General features: G+C 50.5%; 1 protein-coding gene and 1 pseudogene across 1 annotated transcript in view; both read right to left on the reverse strand.

Annotated features, from left to right (window-relative positions):
- LOC144138484 (uncharacterized) overlaps positions 1-18,857 on the reverse strand; it is a 248,922-nt gene that overhangs the window by 181,563 nt on the left and 48,502 nt on the right. The gene's annotated exons all lie outside the window — the stretch shown is intronic.
- Positions 7,457-8,743, reverse strand: LOC144139783 (26S proteasome regulatory subunit 6A-B pseudogene; annotated as a pseudogene).

The following is an 18,857-nucleotide window of genomic DNA, read 5'->3' on the forward strand; positions in this document are numbered from 1 at the left end:
CCCCGAATCCAGCCAGTAAAAACGGAAGGCTCGGTACGACTCTCCACACCGATCCGTTCAATTCTCGAAAGGGTACGAGGTCCTTCTTTGGACCCCGGTTCGTACTCCTCTGCTACGTTTGCTAAGCATGCGGGCAGGCGCTGAAGCCAACCATCCATCACCTTGTATAAGACAGCATAGGTCTGGTAGGCCCACGCGAGACACATCGGCCTGCCTGGGTCCTTGCTTACGAGGGCTGGATCCGTCCGAAAGGACGCATCAGATACTCTATCCGCACTGTGGCGATTTGTCAGAGTATTGAGGAGTACTTCTCCTCCTCTCCCTCCCTTTTCCCATGCGGCCTTGAGCCATCCCTCTCAGTAAAAGTTCGTTTGCTGTTGTACGGCGGGTTCTTATGGGAATACTGCTCACACCGTTTTTGCTCCACCGTTGTCATCGCCGTGGTGCCGCTCCCAGTGTCCCGAGCACGTGCAGCACTTGCCATACCAGCACAGACCTACAATATCTAGTGTGGAACTGCCCCCCCCCCTAAAGTATTCCTCGGTACCGTGCCCTCACCAACGTGTGACTTGGACCGTGGTTCACGTCTGTCGAGTCCTGGTCCTGATGATGATGATTTTGGGTTTAATGGCGCAAGGCCGACAAAGGCAAAGATCGCCATGACAATGATGAAAGAGATGAGAAAGATTTGTAAAGGAGCCACTAGTTTAAAAAACTTTACTCAGGGGGTTGGTATATAGGGCCATAATTAAAGCATAGTGAGTATACTAAGATAAATGGTGTATAGGGTCATATTAAAACAGTGAGTGCAAGCACCTAAGGTGTAAAGTCTCAGGTTCCACCACTGTTTTAAAACACATAATGAACACAGGTGAGGTTATGGTCTATATGATATGTATTTTAAAAAGTCTACATCTGCTAGGTAACTAAAAACTTTTTTGTATGGGAACATTGGATGGTCTGATAAAAATAGTGAAGGGTGCAAGGGAATGTTATATGTGTAAGCTTCATTAAAATGACGTTTCCTTTCAATGATGCACATGTCACACTCAATAAGCATATGAAGGACAGAAATCTGACCCCCACATCGATGGCACTGTGGCTTGTTTGCGTCTGTTAAAAGGTATGAGTGTGTGATGTATGTGTGGCCTGCATAAGGCCACTTCTATTGATCTAGCATGTTTCTCAGAGGGAGGTTTTTCAATTTTAGGTTTAATGACATGTAATTTGTTGCTTAATTTCTTTATCCCACTGTTGTTGCCAGTGCTCTCGCAGCTTCCTCCTCACATAAGGTTTGAGTTCTTCATATGGAACCAGCTTAATATCTATGCTTTCACGAAGGGCAGCAGCTGCAGCACTTTGGTCAGCGGCTTCATTTCCAGCAATGCCACAGTGGCCCGGAACCCAGCACACTGTGACAGCAAGCTTGAGACTATAAGCCGAGTACAGAGCTCTTAGAACAGCATTAAAAGTTGGGTTTTTACTAGCCTTCAGAGATGAAAGCTTTGTAACAACACTCAGTGAGTCTGTGTATATAACTGAGCTCTTAATTTTGTTTTGGAGAATGTGGTTCAAAGCTAGGAGGATACCATATGCCTCTGCAGTAAATATACTAGTGTTCGTGTTCATTGTTTTGGACAAATTGAATATGGGGCCAATTGCAGCACAAGACACCGCTGCAGAAGTCTTCGAGGCATCTGTGTAGAATTCAGCTGCCTTGTATTTGTCCCTGAGTGACAGAAAGTGCTGAGTAATAACAAAGTTTGGCACATTTTTCTTTTGCAGTTCTCTGAAAGACATGTCACACTGAATTGGGCAAATGTCCCACGGAGCAACCAAATCATGAATGGAGGTGCAGTAAACTCCAGCAAGAGGAACTTGTAGGTCCTTTGAGAGGCGTGACACTGCCAAAGGGAAGGGTGGTGCTATAGATGGTCGATTTTCAAAAAGTTTATTATTGGTGTTATTTTTCATAATTGCGTTCAAAGGGTGTTCCTTCATAGAAGTAGTCTTTGCAGCATACATCAGACCAGTGTAAGTGCGCTGGTACTCCAAGCACCACTGATTAGATTCAACGTGAAGGGATGGAATGTGGCTTGTTCGATATGCACCTGTTGCCAAGCGAAGCCCCAAGTTGTATACTGGGTCCAACATTTTCAGTGCTGTTGTGGTTGCAGACTGGTATACAATGCATCCATAGTCAATTCTTGACCTTACTAGGCTATTTAGAAGTGAAAGCAGACACTTTGTGTCCGTTCCCCATGACTGATGCGATAGTACCTTTAAAATGTTCATTGTTTTCAGGCATTTCGTTTTTAGTAATTTAATATGCGGTATAAATGTGAGTTTGTGGTGAAGTAAAATACCCAGAAACTTGTGTTCATTTTTTACTGGTATGGGCTGACCTTGTAATGTAATACAAAGAGGGGGATGGACACCACGCCGCCTGGAAAATACCACAACAGCACTTTTATCAGCATTAAACATAAACCCGTTCTTGTCAGCCAATGTAACCAGTCTGTTGACACTTAATTGGATTTGGCGTTCACATATCGATAAATTACAGGACTTAAAACTAACTTGAATGTCATCAATATAAGTGGAGTATGAGACAGTTCGTGGGAGAACATTTTTTAGTGAACTCATTTTAACAAGAAAAAGTGCGCAGCTCAGCACTCCCCCCTGGGGTGCACCATTTTCTTGAACAAAGGTTCTAGACAGCACATTACCCACACGAACACGAAATGTGCGATCAGAGAGATAGTCCTTATTAACGTTGAGCATATTACCAGTAAGGCCAAATGACTGCAAATCTAGCAATATACCGTATCGCCATGTTCTATCATACGCCTTCTCCATGTCAAAGAACACAGAGAAGCAGTGTTGCTTATGGATGAAGGCGTCTTTCACATATTATTCAAATGCAACCAGGCTATCTGTAGTTGACCTTCCAGACCTGAAGCCTGTCTGATTTTTGTCTAACAGACCATTAAACTCGAGAAAGTACAATAGTCGCCGATTTATCATTTTTTCGAGCAGCTTCCATAAACAACTCGTCAAGGCGATGGGTCTGTAACTCGCAGCAAGACAGGATTCTTTTCCTTCTTTTAGAAGTGGTACAACGATAGCCTCTTTCCATGTTCTTGGAAAACGACCTGTTTGCCATATTTTGTTAAAGAGAGAGTATTGCATGCAGGGTTTCACTGTGTAGGTGTCTGATCATGTCATAGCTGATTCGGTCAGCTCCAGGGGCTCACTTACCACATGTCGAGAGTGCACTCATCAATTCAAGCATGGTAAATGGAGCATTATATCCCTCATTCGAGCGTTGGTTCACACGAAAAAGCTGACGCTCTGCTGCCTTCTTATGCTGTAAAAATGTTTGTGTATAATGTGAAGAACTGAATACATGTTCAAAGTGTTTCCCAAGAGCATCTGCTTGATCTTTTACTGAGTTACCCACACTACTTACTAGGGGAATAGGATGACTCTTGTATCCTTTTAGCTTCTTTATTCTAGTCCAGACTTTCCTAGAATCCGTATAAGAATTTATAGATGATATAAACCTGGTCCAACTTTCGTTTTTTGCCATACGTCGCGTACGCTTCCCTTTAGCTTTTGCCTGCTTAAACTTGAGAAGGTTGTCGGCCGTGGGATAGCGGCGTAAAAGTGCCCACGCCTTGTTCTGTTCAGACCGTGCACGCGCGCAGTCCTCATTCCACCATTGTCTGGGTTTTGGGAGAGTTTTAAAAGTAGTCTCTGGAATGCTTTTCTGAGCAGAGTCAGGAATGTGGGCTGTAATCAGTGAACTTGCTCCTTCAACATCTAAATGGCATATTGCTGCAGGGGGTAGCCTGGAAAGTTCTTTGTATGTTTTCCAGTCAGCTGCTTGTAATTTAAATGTTCGAAGTGGTTCTGTGCCTTGAGAGTCATTGTTTACAGCAGTTAGTTTTGCAGGAAAATGATCACTGCCATACGGGTTGTTAAATACACTCCATTCAAGCATAGGCAGTAAGATTGCAGAGCCAATTGCAAGGTCTATTGCTGAGTATGTGTGGTGTGTGGAGTTGTAATATGTGGGGCGTTTCTTATTAAGGATGCAACATCCGGATGTCATGACAAACCTTTCAATGAGCCGCCCTCAAGCATCGGCTCGCACAGATCCCCAGATGGGGTTGTGAGCATTAAAATCACCGGTTATGATGTAAGGTTCAGGTAGTTCATTGATTAGGTTTTCAAATTCGATGTTGGAAAGGCGATAGTCGGGTGAAATGTAGAGAGAGCAAACTGTCACTAGTTTGCCAAAAACTGTGGCTCTGACAGCTACAGCTTCGAGTGACGTCTGTAGCTGGAGGTACTGACAAGCCACAGATTTTTGGAGTACTACTGCCACACCACCAGACGGCTGGATGCAATTTTGTCTGTCCTTACGGTAAACAATGTACTGTGATAGGAATTTTGTCTGTGATGGGCGCAGGTGTGTTTCTTGGAGACACAGTATTTGTGGTTTGTGATTGGTGAGGATGTCATAAATATCGTCTAGATTTCTTAACAACCCCCTACAATTCCAGTACATAACACTTTCAGCAGCCATGAAAATGAGCAAAAGAGAAAAAAGGATCATGTTCTGGATCATGTTTTTCCCCTCTTTTTAGCAGGCCGTGTTTCGGGGTCCTTCTGAGCAGGTTCACTTAGGTTTTGGGGTCATTTCCAGGGGCAGCGACTTTACTGGCCTTTGGTTTGGTCGGTTTGCCACGACCTGTGGCCCCGCGGCGCTCCTGTGATGCCTCAGGAGCAGACGTACTTGGAGAGACATCCATGGCCTCAACCGCGGTTTCTGAAGTTGAAAGATTGTCAGAACCAGACTTTGTGCTAGAGGCCGTAGCCGCAGCACTGGGCACAGCTGGAACAGCACTAGCCACAGGGGCAGTCTTCTGCTGTTGCACAGGTGCCTAGACGAGGCCAGGTCAACATCGCTGACCTGGACAGGAGTCGTGCTGGCGGCCTTTCGCCCAGCACTAGGTCGGAGTGCAGCAGCAGAAGCCACGGTAGCGACTTTCTGCTGCTGAGTGGGGGGCTGCGACGGGACCAGGTCAGCCTCGCTGTACTGGGTGCCCGCATCTACCAGACGACGCCCCACCCCCCGGCGAGCTGCGTCTGCGTAACTTTTGCCCGATAGCAAGGCATGCTTCAGGCGTGCTTGTGGGAACGTTAGGTTCTCAGTGACTTTCAGTTGGATTATTTCTTTTTCTTTTTTGAACGATGGACATGCACGTGAGAAGGCAGAGTGTGGTCCACTGCAGTTTGGGCATTTCACTCGTTGCTTGTTACAATCGTCACTGGTGTGGTCAGTGCTTGCGCAGTGAGCACAGATGGATCGGCCACGGCACGACAGAGTTCCATGGCCATACTTCTGGCACTCGAAACACCTTCGCGGATTAGGTATGTATGGACGCCCTGGACAGGAAATAAATGCAGCATGGACCGATTCGGGAAGTGTTGGACGGTTGAAAGTCAAAACAATGTGCTTAGTTCGGATTTCCTCACCTGCGCGACGTATAGTTATCCTCCGCACAGCTGTTACGCCTTGGTCTTTGAGCCCTTCGAAGAGATCGTCTTCATTCTCATGAAGTAGATCTCGTTCAGAGGTAACGCCTTGGGTTGTGTTTAGGCTACGATGTGGCGTGACCGTCACTTTTAGTTGAGCCAGGGAGTCCTGTTTCAGGAGGTTTTCACTTTGGTTTTTTCTTTGTACTCCTACCAGCAGGTCACCTGAGGCAAGTTTTTTTTCATGGTAGTCTTTCCCAACGATGTTCTCGAGGCATTTTGCAATGAGGAACACCGATTTTTTTGCTAGGGGTGCATTTTCTTCTTCAGAGTGTACCACAAGGTATTTGTTAAAGGTTTCGACAGGTGGAGCTGCTCTGATGCTAAGTACTTCGGTGCGGCCCCTTTTCAGGGACCGATCAGGTTTTCTTGGGATGGAAAAAGAAGCCATAAATACATGGTGTACATTCGGTAGCAAGGCCGGCCGCCCACCACCGAGTCCAACAAGGGAACGTGACTTAACACGCTAGCCGTACCTTGCCACTATAATCCTATGCTCGGGATCGAGGGTGATGTCTTCGCACAGGATTAACCCTCGCCGCCTGGAAAAACTTAGAAATAAGGAAGAAATGAGATGACAGGACAGTGTTAGGAAAGGAAATAGGAAAGAGAAAGAGCTGAGAGCAGGACAGGAAAAGGCGACTGGCTGATTCCCCCCGGGCGGGTCAGACCGGGGGCACCGTCTGCGAGAAGCGGGGGCCGAAGTGGCGTGTTGCCGCAGCTGGGGGGCCGTAAAGGTCCAAAACAACCCCAACTTTGGCTCAGCCACCAGGTTCCCCTTTTCCACGGACACGGCAAATCCACGCACAGCCGGGACGTGGGTGGGTCCAACCCACATGTGCTCGGGTCCGTGGTGTTGCAAGACACCAAGTGCCTACGGCAGTAGGCACCCCTGCGGAGCTCGGGACCGTGGTGGCGCTACTCACCAAAACACCTTGAGTACACAAGGTGCCCCCTGCGGGGCGAGTCCTGGTCCTGTCTGCCGGCTAAAGCTCCTGCTGGGTACGCTACTAGCTTCTGGCGCGCACTGCTGCTTTTTCTCTTGGACTCCACAGTACCAGTCGCTGGTTGCCGGCTTTGGGGAGGCGTGCAGGACACTACGACGGCTACGACTCCAGGTGGCCACAGTGTTGCATCCAGGCCGCTGACGCAGTAAATGGCGGCATAATTATTCTTTCACACTTCCCCTTTGTTGGAACCTCTTTCCCCGTCGGGCATGGTGGACGACACTCATCATCATCAGTGCCATCTGGCAACGAAGCGGTGGCACGCGCCCGCGCTGCACCCTGGCGCTGCACCCGCAGCGAGTTGGATTAAAACAATCATCCTAACTAGACGATTGCTCTCTTTCTCACGACGACTTGGCAGCCGGAGGATCTCTAGGTCCACTACACCCTTCACTACCAATCCCCCTACCAACCCTACGCTTATACATAGCAGCGCCCAAGCGCAACAACATGGAATAACCATGTTTTCAATCAACCAATCAATAAAGCAATCGCCGCTTCGTGATCGTGTTTTGTGTGGAACGGGAACGACACTCAACTACCAGCTACATAGCGTGGTATTTCACACTGTCGAGCCGATGTCGTTTTCTGCTGTTTGAATTGCCGCTATGGGTGGGCCCCGTAAAGTTAGGCACCTATATGAGCGGTGTGATTATGAAGGAACTGTTCATCGATGTACTACATATTGTATGTAAGGTGACATTAGACGTGCCTCCAATTAATAGTAGAACAAAACAGTCTAGCGCCTGCTAGGGAAGAGACTACTGCGCAAAAGGAAACGAAGCAAACAAACCAACTCCTACCAGATGGTTTTAATGAGACGGGAAAAGGTTTCAGTTTCTTTAGGTGTAGTAGTCGAGGTTCACTTTCTTCCTGCTTTGCACCTGTTTAATGGCGACCATGTAGTCTTCACGCGTAATACTCTCGCTGTCTCGCTCCAGGGCAATCATGCCGGCCTCGACGCAGACCGCCTTGCACTGGGCCCCGTTGAAGTCGTGGGTGCAGCGTGCCAGCTCCTCAAAGTTCACGTCCTCGTCGAAGTTCATCTTGCGCGAATGAACCTGTATGATGCGCGCCCGAGCGTCCTCGTCAGGGAGCGGCAACTCAATCTTTCTTCCCAGTCTGCCGTACCTCAGCAGGGCCGGGTGCAGGATGTCCACCCTGCTGGTGGCTGCAATGACCTTGACGTCGTCGCTCGGGCTCATCTCATCCAGCTGGCTGAGAAGCTCGAGTATGATGTTCCTAAACTCGCGGTCGCCATCCCTATCCGAGCAGAAGCGCTTACTCCCGATGGAATCCAGCTCGTCGACGAATATGATCGCCGGAGCTTTCTCTTTTGCCAGAGCGAACGCTTCTCTCACCATCTTGCCTCCATCACCGAAAGAAATTTCAACCAGCTGGGCACCTGCGAGTTTGATGAAGGCGGATTTGGTTTCCGCAGCGCAGGCCCGAGCCAGGAGTGTCTTCCCAGTTCCAGGAGGCCCGTAAAGGATAACTCCTTTTGGAGGATTTTTCCCGAGGTTCGTGATCTTGTCATTGTGCGTCAGGGGTAGCACCACGGCCTCGACCAGCTCTTGGATCTGTTTGTCCAGACCACCTATGTCGGTGAACAGCTCCGTGGGCCGCTCGTCCACTTCCATGGCCTTGACGCGCCAGTCGCACACTTTCGGTAGTGTCTCCAGGATGATGTAGGAGCCCCTCTTGACGACGACGAGATCGCCGACGCGCAGTTTTTCGGCATCTACGAACCCGACGAGCGGCCGGAAATATGTGTCGTGCATGGACGCGTTGATGATAACCCACTTGCCCTTCGTGCCGGGCTCTGTGCTGCCACCGCCTCCTTCGCAATGTTCGTCGGGGTCGACGTCGAGTAACTCGACCACGCGAGCAACCAGGTATGGAGGCTTCGTGCTACCTGCGATCGAATCTCGTAGCTCCTTAATCTTCTGCCCTTGCAGCTGCACCTCGTTGGCGACGTCCGTGATCTCGCAGCTAATTCGCGCTATTTCGCCGTCCAGTATATTCGCTCTGCGAATGATTTCCTCCATGGTCATCTCCGAAAAGCCGTCGCCAACAGCTTGGTCGGCTTTACGGAGGGACGCGTCTTCGAGCGCCGGAATTCCAGCCATCTTTCTTGCCATTCAACGACGTCTGCCTCCTCGCGTTGATGTCGATACTCATGTGAGAGCCCAAGCATTATTGCTCTTTTACCTCAACAAACGCTATTCAATTAAAACAACATCGCGGTAACTTTTCAGTCCCTGAACAAGCAAAAAAAGACAAACTGCACGTCGCAACAATTACAAACAGGTGATGGAAAACAACCCGTTTGCGTTTTCAGGGAATAGAATATAAGCCACACTAAGTTTATGCCAATCTCCCTTAGTGGGTGTTCGTGGGCACGAAAAGAAGGCACTTCGTGGTGCCTCCTTCTGGTGGATCACACTGAGCTTTCTTTTCGCGGCCTTCTATTAGGGGCGAAGCCCCTGAGGGCTGGGGCTGCTGGCGTCTTCTGTCGTCGTCGTAATCGTCGTTTCATGTAGTCATGGTACTAAAGCACCTGGCAACTCGTTGACACCTCGCGCTAGAGAGCTTCATGCTTCAAAAACAAGAGACTTTTACAGCAAAGCGGTGTACGTCTACTCCCCAACTTCGTCGGCAAAAATGTCAATGTGCCAAGGATACGCTTATACACTGCACGCTTCGTCCCTCCCCAGGTTTTTTTTCTGTGCAGAAGGTTTCGGCTACATGAAGGTCTGTTATCTTCATTCTCAAGAAGATTGCGGTGAAGGGATGTAACTGAGCCTGTGGAGCACACCTTCGGGCCAATGAACGCCTTGTTGATCCTACGGTGCTTGTTCACCGTAGGATCAATAAGCCTTCCATCTGTGAACACACCTTAACTGGGCACACCGTTTTCCATGGCAGAGCTCGAGGCCGCCCTGGCCTCAGTCCCGAAAGCTTCTTCCCAAGCTTCTGACCACATTAGCTGTGCGGTTCAGAGCCATCTCCATGTGCTAATGCGAAACGGCGGCTTCTCTCAGCGTTTGACTATTCATGGGTGGCCGGCCACATTGAACCAGAGTTGAAGCCACATAGCCGCCCGCATAGTACCAATCTCAGAACCTGGCAAGGTGACCAGGCACGGAATGTTTAGCCTCTAAGAGTGGCGCAAGATGCGCGTCCGTCCTGGCCACCTTCAGATCTGTTTGGATAACCTTGGTCGCAGCTCTGGCATCCTCCTTGAGCCTTATGGCGTATTCGGTTGGGCGTTTACGAACGCTCTGGAGTGCTCTGGAAAGCGGCCGCGCCTTCGGTTGGTAGAATTCGAGCGCTCGAACTACGTTCGGTTGGTTCTTTCGGAGCGTCAGCCCTCGACTGGGAGCGCTACCGACTGCTCTGACTCCGAAGTGAGAGCGTGGCGCGATCTGGCCGGGAGGACGGGTCACGTGACACAAAATGCCGCGGTTTACCCGGCGGCTTCCCGCGCTGGCTGCACGGTGGCACTACATGCGCGCCGCTCCTAGGCATGCATCCTAATATCCACGTAGAAAGAAGAAAGGCCAGGGTCAATTTCCTGCAAAAAAAAAATCGAACATCACGATAATACGGTGTACGTTGATGCAGCGAAGTATGACGAAGAAACGGCGGCATTAGTGGTGACCACCCGTGAAGGGGACATCATAGACTGCCTCACCATGCGAAACACCACCACAAAGCACGCGGAGACCGGAGCCCTCCTTCTCGCGATTCGCTGGGGAGAACGAAATGGCCGCGGCCTCAACATCATCACCGATTCGCAAGCGGCTGTGCGAATGCTAGCGGCAGGAAAAATACCACTTGCACTTAGAAAGGTACTTCCGGAATCCCTCGTGAAAGTACACAACATTACGTGGACCACCGGACACGAGGGACTGCCGGGTAACGAGGCGGCGAACAGGCGAGCGTGCGACTTCACTCACCACCCCCCTGTGACTGACGCCTTACGATACCCAAGCACCACTACGTACGGAGAATACCTACAAAATACCAGAAAAAAGGGGGCTACATATCCAATCCCGCATCGCGAACTAACAGCAAGTGAAGCCCAGATGCTACGTAAGATTCAAACGAACACCTTCATACATAAATCTCGCTGGGCGAAGATTTTCCAACAACGGCACCCTGACTACACAGAAGACTGCAGGCTATGCGGAGAGACTTCTACCCTCTTCCATGCCACGTGGGCCTGCCCACACCTCTGGGCAGGGGCCGAACACCAAAAGAACCCGCCACTGACTTCCCGTGAATCATGGGAGGCCTCCCTCACCAGCCCCGACTTACAGATCCAAAGGGACCTAATCAGCCGGGCGAAGACGGGAGCAGAAGCCACTGGAGCCCTGGACAAAGGGTTCCACCTATGATTCTTTCATCATTTTCTCCCCTTCCCCTTTCCTCCATCTTTACTTCAATAAAGTTTATTCAGTCAGTCAGTCCTAGGGTGCCTAGCTGCTCCGAGGTCTCCGATGCATTCGGTTGGTACGCTGCCTCTCGCGCTCTGATTGTGAGCCACCTTGGCATCTGGCGCCTCCGAGCCAGAGGACCGGAGCGCTATTACGAATACGCCATTACGAAGGGGCTGTCAAGGCAGCCATACTCCTTCTGGGCCTCATTCCACAATTTCCGGAAGGCATCCCACTCAGTTACTTTAAAATCCCTAGGTAGAGCCACGTTTACATCTAGGGTGATTGAGATAAAATTATCGCTGCCTAGATTTTCCTGCAAATTCTGCCACTTGGCACCGGTGACGTTCTTAAATAATGCCAAATCCGGAGTTGTATCGCGTTGGGCCGACGAGCCCGTGCGCGTTGGCCAATGCGGGTTCGTGAGAAGTTGTAAAGAGCAGTCCGTGACCTCCTGTAGCAGGTTAACACCCATAGCGGATTGTCCGGTGGAGCCCCAGGCGTTTTGCGGAGCGTTAAAATCACCTGCCACTACGAGTGGGGAGCCCTTTGCCAGCGCAACCGCCTTTGCCAAAATCGATGCATATTCCTGCAGGTTGTCCGCCGGCAAGCTGTATATATTTAAAATAAATACACTACTCGTGAGGCAGATGTTGGGCATGATTTCCACCAACATCACCTCTGCCCTGCATGGTTTGGCCCATCTGTAATTCATGTACCTGGTAAGAGCATTTCCTTGCGACCAAGGTTGCCAAACCTCGCTTACCCTCCTTGCGCTCCGAGATAACCCGGTAGCCTGTGAAGGACAGCGCCTCTCCGAGAGTTTCCTGTATAGTAGAATTACGTGCGGTTTGACCGCCTGGGCTGTGACAAACTGCTGCAGCAGAGCCCTGCACCTCCTAAAACTGGCACAGTTCCACTGCCACAGGTAACATTTACAGGTAACTTTTATACAGGTAATATATACATGTAACTTAGACAGGTAAATTTGATTGATTGTAGGGTTTAACGCGCCGACGCAACGCAGGCGATGAGGCGCGCCGTAGTGGCGGTCTCCGGATTAATTTTGACCACCTGGGGATCTTTAACGTGCGCCGAAATCTCGTACACACGGGCATTTTTGCTTTTCACCTCCATCAGAAAAGCGACCGCCGCGGCCGGGAATCGAACCCGCGACCTCGTGCTCAGCAGCGCAACGCCTTAGCCACTGAGCCACCGCGGCGGGTGACAGGTAAATTATACAGGTAACTTTTTATTAAACCAAGTGCTATACCGCGGATGCCAATGCCGCTACATCATATAAAAAATTGAATTATTTAATTTCCTGAAAATCAAGCATCTGTGATTTTTATAAAGGAACACGGCAAATATCACTTATGTATTAATTTGTTGTCTCGTATTTGCGTAATGTCTTGTTCTTCTTCACCAATGTTGACAACTGTGAACATTACACCGGACTGAGACGGGTAGATTTAGACTTGCGCAGGCCTCGTTTTACTTTGGCCGGGTGGGTGAATCGAGTCACAGACAGACAGACAGACATGCAGACAGACAGACAGACAGACAGACAGACAGACAGACAGACAGACAGACAGACAGACAGACAGACAGACAGACAGACAGACCAAAATTTCTGGGTTTAAGTAGCCCAAGAAAGACTATCGTCTTTAAAAAGAATGTTTGTTTCATCGAATCAAAAGCCTTTTTGTTGAAATAATCGGTTCCTTCTCTTACGAAGATTGAAAACCTAATATACAGCTTATCATCAGGGCCTGTCATCAAAAACGACAACGCACGTTACGGACAATATCGGTAAGGACTCTAGAGCAACCGTGGGAGGCCATGCCGTGCAGCTCTGACCCAGAAACTCAACGCAGCGTTGTCCCACTGGACGAAGATGCCGCTACGGCTCACGGATTATTGGAAGCCATCTGACGGGGGAAAGCCATTGAAAACTTCCCTTGCTTCCCCTATTCCGGACGCAAAGAAGTGTTTCGTGATCATTATCACCTTCATCACCATCAGAAAAAGCCTTGGAGAGTCCCCATAATAACGCTGTGCCATTATATTGTTCGTTATAATAATATTCTTCTTCAGTATCCAGTAACGTCCTGATATTTATCTTCAACTTTTGACAGGGCACCTATCATCATCCCCATCATCTTTACCCGCATGCACTGGCGGGTGAGCACGAGCAGCCCCGTGTCAACGCAGTTCTATCCCAGCCGTCGGACATCGAGGTTGTTAATCTAGGCCCCCATCGCAAGCCCTTTGCGTCCTGTAATTGTCGACCAGAGGCATTCGTGAAGGCCACAGACCACCCGCTTCCAGCCTGGAGGATCTACAGTGGTGGAACTAGAGACAGAGGAGCCTGACCGACATCATCAACGTTGATTGACATGATCGGCCACTTCGCCGCGAGCAGGGCGCTGACGGCTGCTTCGGCCATGGGGGTCGCTCGTGCCGAGGAGGACGTCGCTTCTCCCGGGCCGTACTTCATGATCTGTCAGGTGGTGGCCACATCCGAGAACGAGGTCCAGCACACGTCCCTCCAATTTGTGGGTCCGATGGAAGAGCAGCAAGCGCATGAAGACGTCAAGGAGGCTGTGGCGCACGCGTGGCCGACGCATCTGCCCGCCGCAGTCGCACCAGCCTACTCCTCCGTCGTTGGGGAATTCGTTGCGATTCCAACCGGTGACGACGGCCAAACATCGGTGAGAATGCCCTACCAGCGTCGCTCAACACGGAAGATGTCCCTGCCACGGCCACATCCACTCCTCCAGCCATACAACCAGTTCCTGGTGCGACGTCTGGAAGGGAACATCCAGGGGATCATTTACCGGCCATTACGCATGCGCACCACCAACCAGCTTTCCCGCTGCCCCGTGCTTCCGCTTCCAGCGACCCTGATGTCAGCACTGACGACGACGATGCCGACCCCTACGACCTCCAGACACGGCTTGGGACCTGCCAGGGCTTGGCCACGCGAAAGCGGTGGCTCGCGCAGCGCACCCCTCGTGTGCTGCAAACGACGCTAGTCCAACCCGGCGCGTAGGCGTATTAATTGTCAGGAAGCCGCTGTCCATCTTCTCCGCCGCATAATGCCACCGAGGAGACACTGTATGCGGAATTCTTGCTGGGTCCTTCGAAGCTCTGGTCCCTACGTTGTGGACGCTAGTGAAGATGTTGAATTCGCACGAGCTCACGGTGTAGCTAGAACGAAAGAAGGTACGCTCCCTACATTCAAAGTGGCAGTTTTTGCGGTGCATCGAGTGGCCTGCGAATAGGAAGCGGGTCGTTTGATGACTACCTGAAATAAATACTCCGGATACGATCGAAACCCTATTGTCTTTGTGTTTCTTGGGGTCAGTTTTAATGCGAAAGCTTTAAATCACTGTTTCAAGCCCGCCCTTCGGGTGTGTCAGAAAATAGGTGGTACAAGTCTTTCGAGCCGGGTAGCATGAGCCGGGAAAGGGAAACAGCTATGCGGGAGGAGGATAGGCCGCTGCCGCACGCGCAAATACGAGCCGCCTTGACAACTTTCACTTGGTGCCATAGGTTCACTCACGCGGATGTGGTTACAGCCGTCCACGGATGCGTTTCGGAAACCAGGCGCCTTCCCTGTTAGCTGCTCTCGCCGAGTATATTGGCTCAGTACAAAAAAAAACTGCGCTTTTTCCACCTTCTCGTATAGTGCGCACTTTTCTTCTACCAATTCTCATATATGATTACTCATCGAAAATAGCATCGGCGCCCTTTACCGCATAATCAATGAATCAAACTTTTTTTTCCAGATCATAGTTTCGTGAAGCAGGAACATAAGCCCTAAAATGTTCCCGATCCTGGTCAATCCCCCGAGCGGGTTGTGCCAAAAACTAAAGTAACAAGTGAACATGCCGACAGCTAGGGACGTCTCATTCCTTAATTGTGTTTCTTTGGAAAGTGACCTCTTCTATGCCGTTCAAGGACACATTACTTATTATTTGTGCTACTCGGCTACTCCTCCCTGCCTCTTCCCCCTCTTCCCTGATTGTGGTCGCATGGCCTTCCCTTTGAAATAAAGTATTACAACAGCAACAACAGCAATCACGATCTAATTTCTCTCGGTGAGCGCCCCTTTCCTGGCCAATCCCCATGAGTGGGTATGAGCCTTACCTTCTGGCACCACCACCAGAAGAAAAAAGAAGTCTAAGCATCCCCCGTAATATTTTCTTGTGGCCCTTATCCTTGCGTTCCATGCCATTTCCCCCATCCTGAGCACCGTAAACGCAAGAAGACCGCTTTGTAGACAATGCCGAAAATAGTGACGGCTCAACGGCCACCGTGTGCTCGATTAAACATTAATTTTCTCTCCCTCTCTCATTTGCCTTTCTCTCTCCTTTTTGTATATTAAATTTGCGACATGCCGCACAATTATTCTCGGCCGAAACATGTCTTAACACTAGAAGAAAGGAAGTTGCCCAGTCAGCCTTGGAGAATTTCTCTTGTGTCTATAATAGGAGATCATCTTCTCCGTAAAAATAATAATTACCAGTTGACTAAGGAAGAAGCCACCACGTACCGCCGCCTTCAAACCAACACCTACCCGCACGGCACCCTCCACCACGCCATTCATCCCACCTCCTACTCCGCCACCTCCAAGTACTGTCCCCAACCCTGCACACTGTATCATATGATTTGGGCTTGCTCCCACACACCATCCCTCCCCCCTACTCCCTCCCCCAACCATGAGCAGTGGGAAGGCATGCTAGCCAGCCCGGACCCCGGCGATCAGCTTCGGCTGGTTGAAAGGGCCCGCCTGGCAGCGACCGCCCAGGGACTTCTGAACTGAGAAGACCCCCCATTGCCACTACTACAAAAACTAATATTGAAATAAAGTTTATTCCTCCTCCTCCTCCAGTGGCCATGACCGGTATGACGCTTTATTGCTAAAATTTTTGTGGGCACTAAGGACAGCCTGAACTGAGGACTTCTTCCACGCAATTCAACGGTAGCACCATGTCCTTTTTTGCTATAAATGAACGTTCATCAGACTACGACACAGTGGGAGTTCGTAATGCGCAGCGGTCAGCTCAAAGACCAGGCTGCACTGGCCCAACGGACTGGGTCAGTGGCCGCGTGGCCTAGCTGAATAGAATGGCCGCCCTTGCCCATTTTCTTAACCTTCCCCGTTTTCTTCCCCCAATTCGAAGAAATAAATGTTTTTCCGTCTCTGCCTCCTCCCCTTTGAGCGCTCATCATCATCATCTCCATTATGCGCGAGCACTGGCAGGTAAGCAGGAGCCGCCGCGTGCCAACGCAGTTCCATTCCAGCCGTCTTGTCATCGACGTTGCTGAAGCTCGACAGCCATCGAGAGCCCTTTGTGCCGCGGAATCGTCAACCAGACGCCACAACCGAACTGGACAGAGCCTGCTTGAACTCGGGACTTAAAGTGGAGGACGCAGGAGCCCTTTGGCGACGCCATCAACGTGGACTCTGCATTAATCGACCGAGCAGAACGTCCCGCGTGATCCACTTCCGCACGTGGGTAGTCCCCGCATGCAGCTGCAAGCGCACGACGCCGAAGTGGCCGTTCCGCACGTGCAGCCGAGGCATCTGCGTAGCGCAGGTGAACCACCCTACTCCGCTGTGCGCGCGGTTGGGGAGTTCGTGCTAACTCGATCCTGTGACGACAACCAACCATCGTCGGCAGTCTACGGCCCTCTGCGCTACCAGCGTAGGCCAACACGGAAGATGGCGTTCCACGGCCGCGTCCCTGGCTCCAGCTCCGTGGCTGCCCTCTCGGAAGGGACTGGCGCTGGTACCCTCCACCCGCGGGCCAAACCGTTGGGGCGCAGCCAACCAGTCTGAGTGCTCCGTGCTGCCGCCTCTTGCTACTAGAGTTCCAGCACTGACATTGACGAAGCTGGTGGTGCTCGCAGCGGTCAGCCCCTGTTGGGACGGGCAGGGTCGTGCGGCAGCGGCTGTCTTAGCAGCTGGATCGGCAGGTGCTGAGAGAGAGAGAATGCATTTAATGGTAAAACGCTAGTCGAACCCGGCGCGTGGACACATATGTAATTTTTGAGTGTTTGTGCCGCTCTTTTCAGCTGAAAATAGTAGCCGAAGAGACTTTATGCTCAAAGTGCCTGCGGGATTCTTCTGAAGCTGCGTGTCAACGAGGCACGTGGAAATGTGCGATGTGCACGAGCTCACGGTATGCCTGTGAGAAATTAATCTGCGCGGTGTAGACCGAGAAGAACGAGTAGATCGGCTGTTACGAAGCATCGAGTTGCCTTGGAAATCAGAAACAGAAAAGATGGCTTATAAATAAAATATATAACCTTGCGCACTGGAATTGTGAAAGGCCTTGCGTTTCTTTATGGTCTCGGTTTCCCGTGCCTGAAATTTGCTGGCCGTTTTGTTTTATGCAACACCATTGCTGTCGGTGTAAATTTAGGGCGAAAGCACCATTAGCCTATTTTAGCTAGTTTTCAGGTACGTTCGTGAAGCCTCAATCCTTGAAACCTCATTTGCGAAGCTTCCCGTATTTTCCCGTTTATTTTTATTACTCGCTTGCGCAAAATTTGATGCGCAGCAAAGGCGGCGGCGGCAGAAGAAGAAGAGCAAGAAGAAAAAGAAGAAGAAGAAAGAAGAAAAAGAAGGAGGAGGAAGAGGAGGAGGAGGAGGACAAACGCATTTATTTGTAATCACAGTTAGTTGATGATGGTGGCCGCCACCGCCCGGGCGACCAGTGAAGCTTGAGCCTCTTGGTCTGAGCAGCCCCACGCCTCCTCCCACTGCTCACACGTGGTTTTTTGCGCACCTGCAACGCGTTCGAGAGGACCCCTCAGTGCTTGAGGAAGTTATTGAATACGCACTAACCAGTGGTCTTTACAAGCTGGTGTAATAACCAGGACCGACACCTATAAAAATCGTCGCACCTATCTCTTCACGGTTTTTGCGAACTATATGTTCACGGACTTTAAAATGCTATCCACCATTTCAGGTGATTGAACCTTGAACATTGCTCTTTTTTTATTATTCCCTCCCTTCCTTCATGTCCCTTTCCTTCCCCAACAGGGCATTCTGCCCCCTCTGATAATAAAGGTATTCCTCCTCCTCGGATAGAGATCTAGGTGCTGAAGGGTGCCGAACGACTGGCTGGTAGAACAGCTAGGTGAAGGGTATACGGTTGGCTTAATTAGGTGTAATTTAGCGGGATTGGGAACTGTGTTCATTTGTAAAAGACACCATGTTTTTTTTTTCTTGATGTATGGTGAGTTGGGTGTGTGCCGGGGATAAACACGGCGATAGAGGCGGTAATGGGCGGAAATTTTCATTCTACGCGGTCATCCGGTCTCTAGCGGATCTGGCACCATCACAGGGGAGCGAGCTAGCTCCTGCTCTAATTGCGAGTTCTCGAGCCATACTGTAGGAGGCGACAGGGCATGCAACGGCCCGAAATTAGGCCTAACGCCACGCTTCTAGGCAACGGGGCATTAACCGGTCAACCGGTAGCCACAGCTCGACGCACATTTAGTATGGTGTTGCTTCGATTCCTCTCTTTCTTGAAGTTTACAATCGCGGCATGCCGTAGTGCATCGCGGTCAGTTCCTTTGCCTGCCGAGCACTACTGCACCGTATGCACTCCTCGCTATTCCTCTGAGTAAATTGCCCACACTCTGGGGACATAGCCACACTGGTCCACTCTATGCCGGCGCGTTTTTTCTCCATAGTTTATGAAGAGCAACAACGGGAGGGAGCGTTGGGCAGCTCGGACCCGGAGGTCAAGATACTTCTGGTCACCGGCGCTGACAACGT

The sequence above is a fragment of the Haemaphysalis longicornis genome, unplaced genomic scaffold (genome assembly GCF_048455015.1).
Source record: "Haemaphysalis longicornis isolate Haplotype H1 unplaced genomic scaffold, Haemaphysalis longicornis Haplotype H1 scaffold_5, whole genome shotgun sequence".
Taxonomy (NCBI): domain Eukaryota; kingdom Metazoa; phylum Arthropoda; class Arachnida; order Ixodida; family Ixodidae; genus Haemaphysalis; species Haemaphysalis longicornis.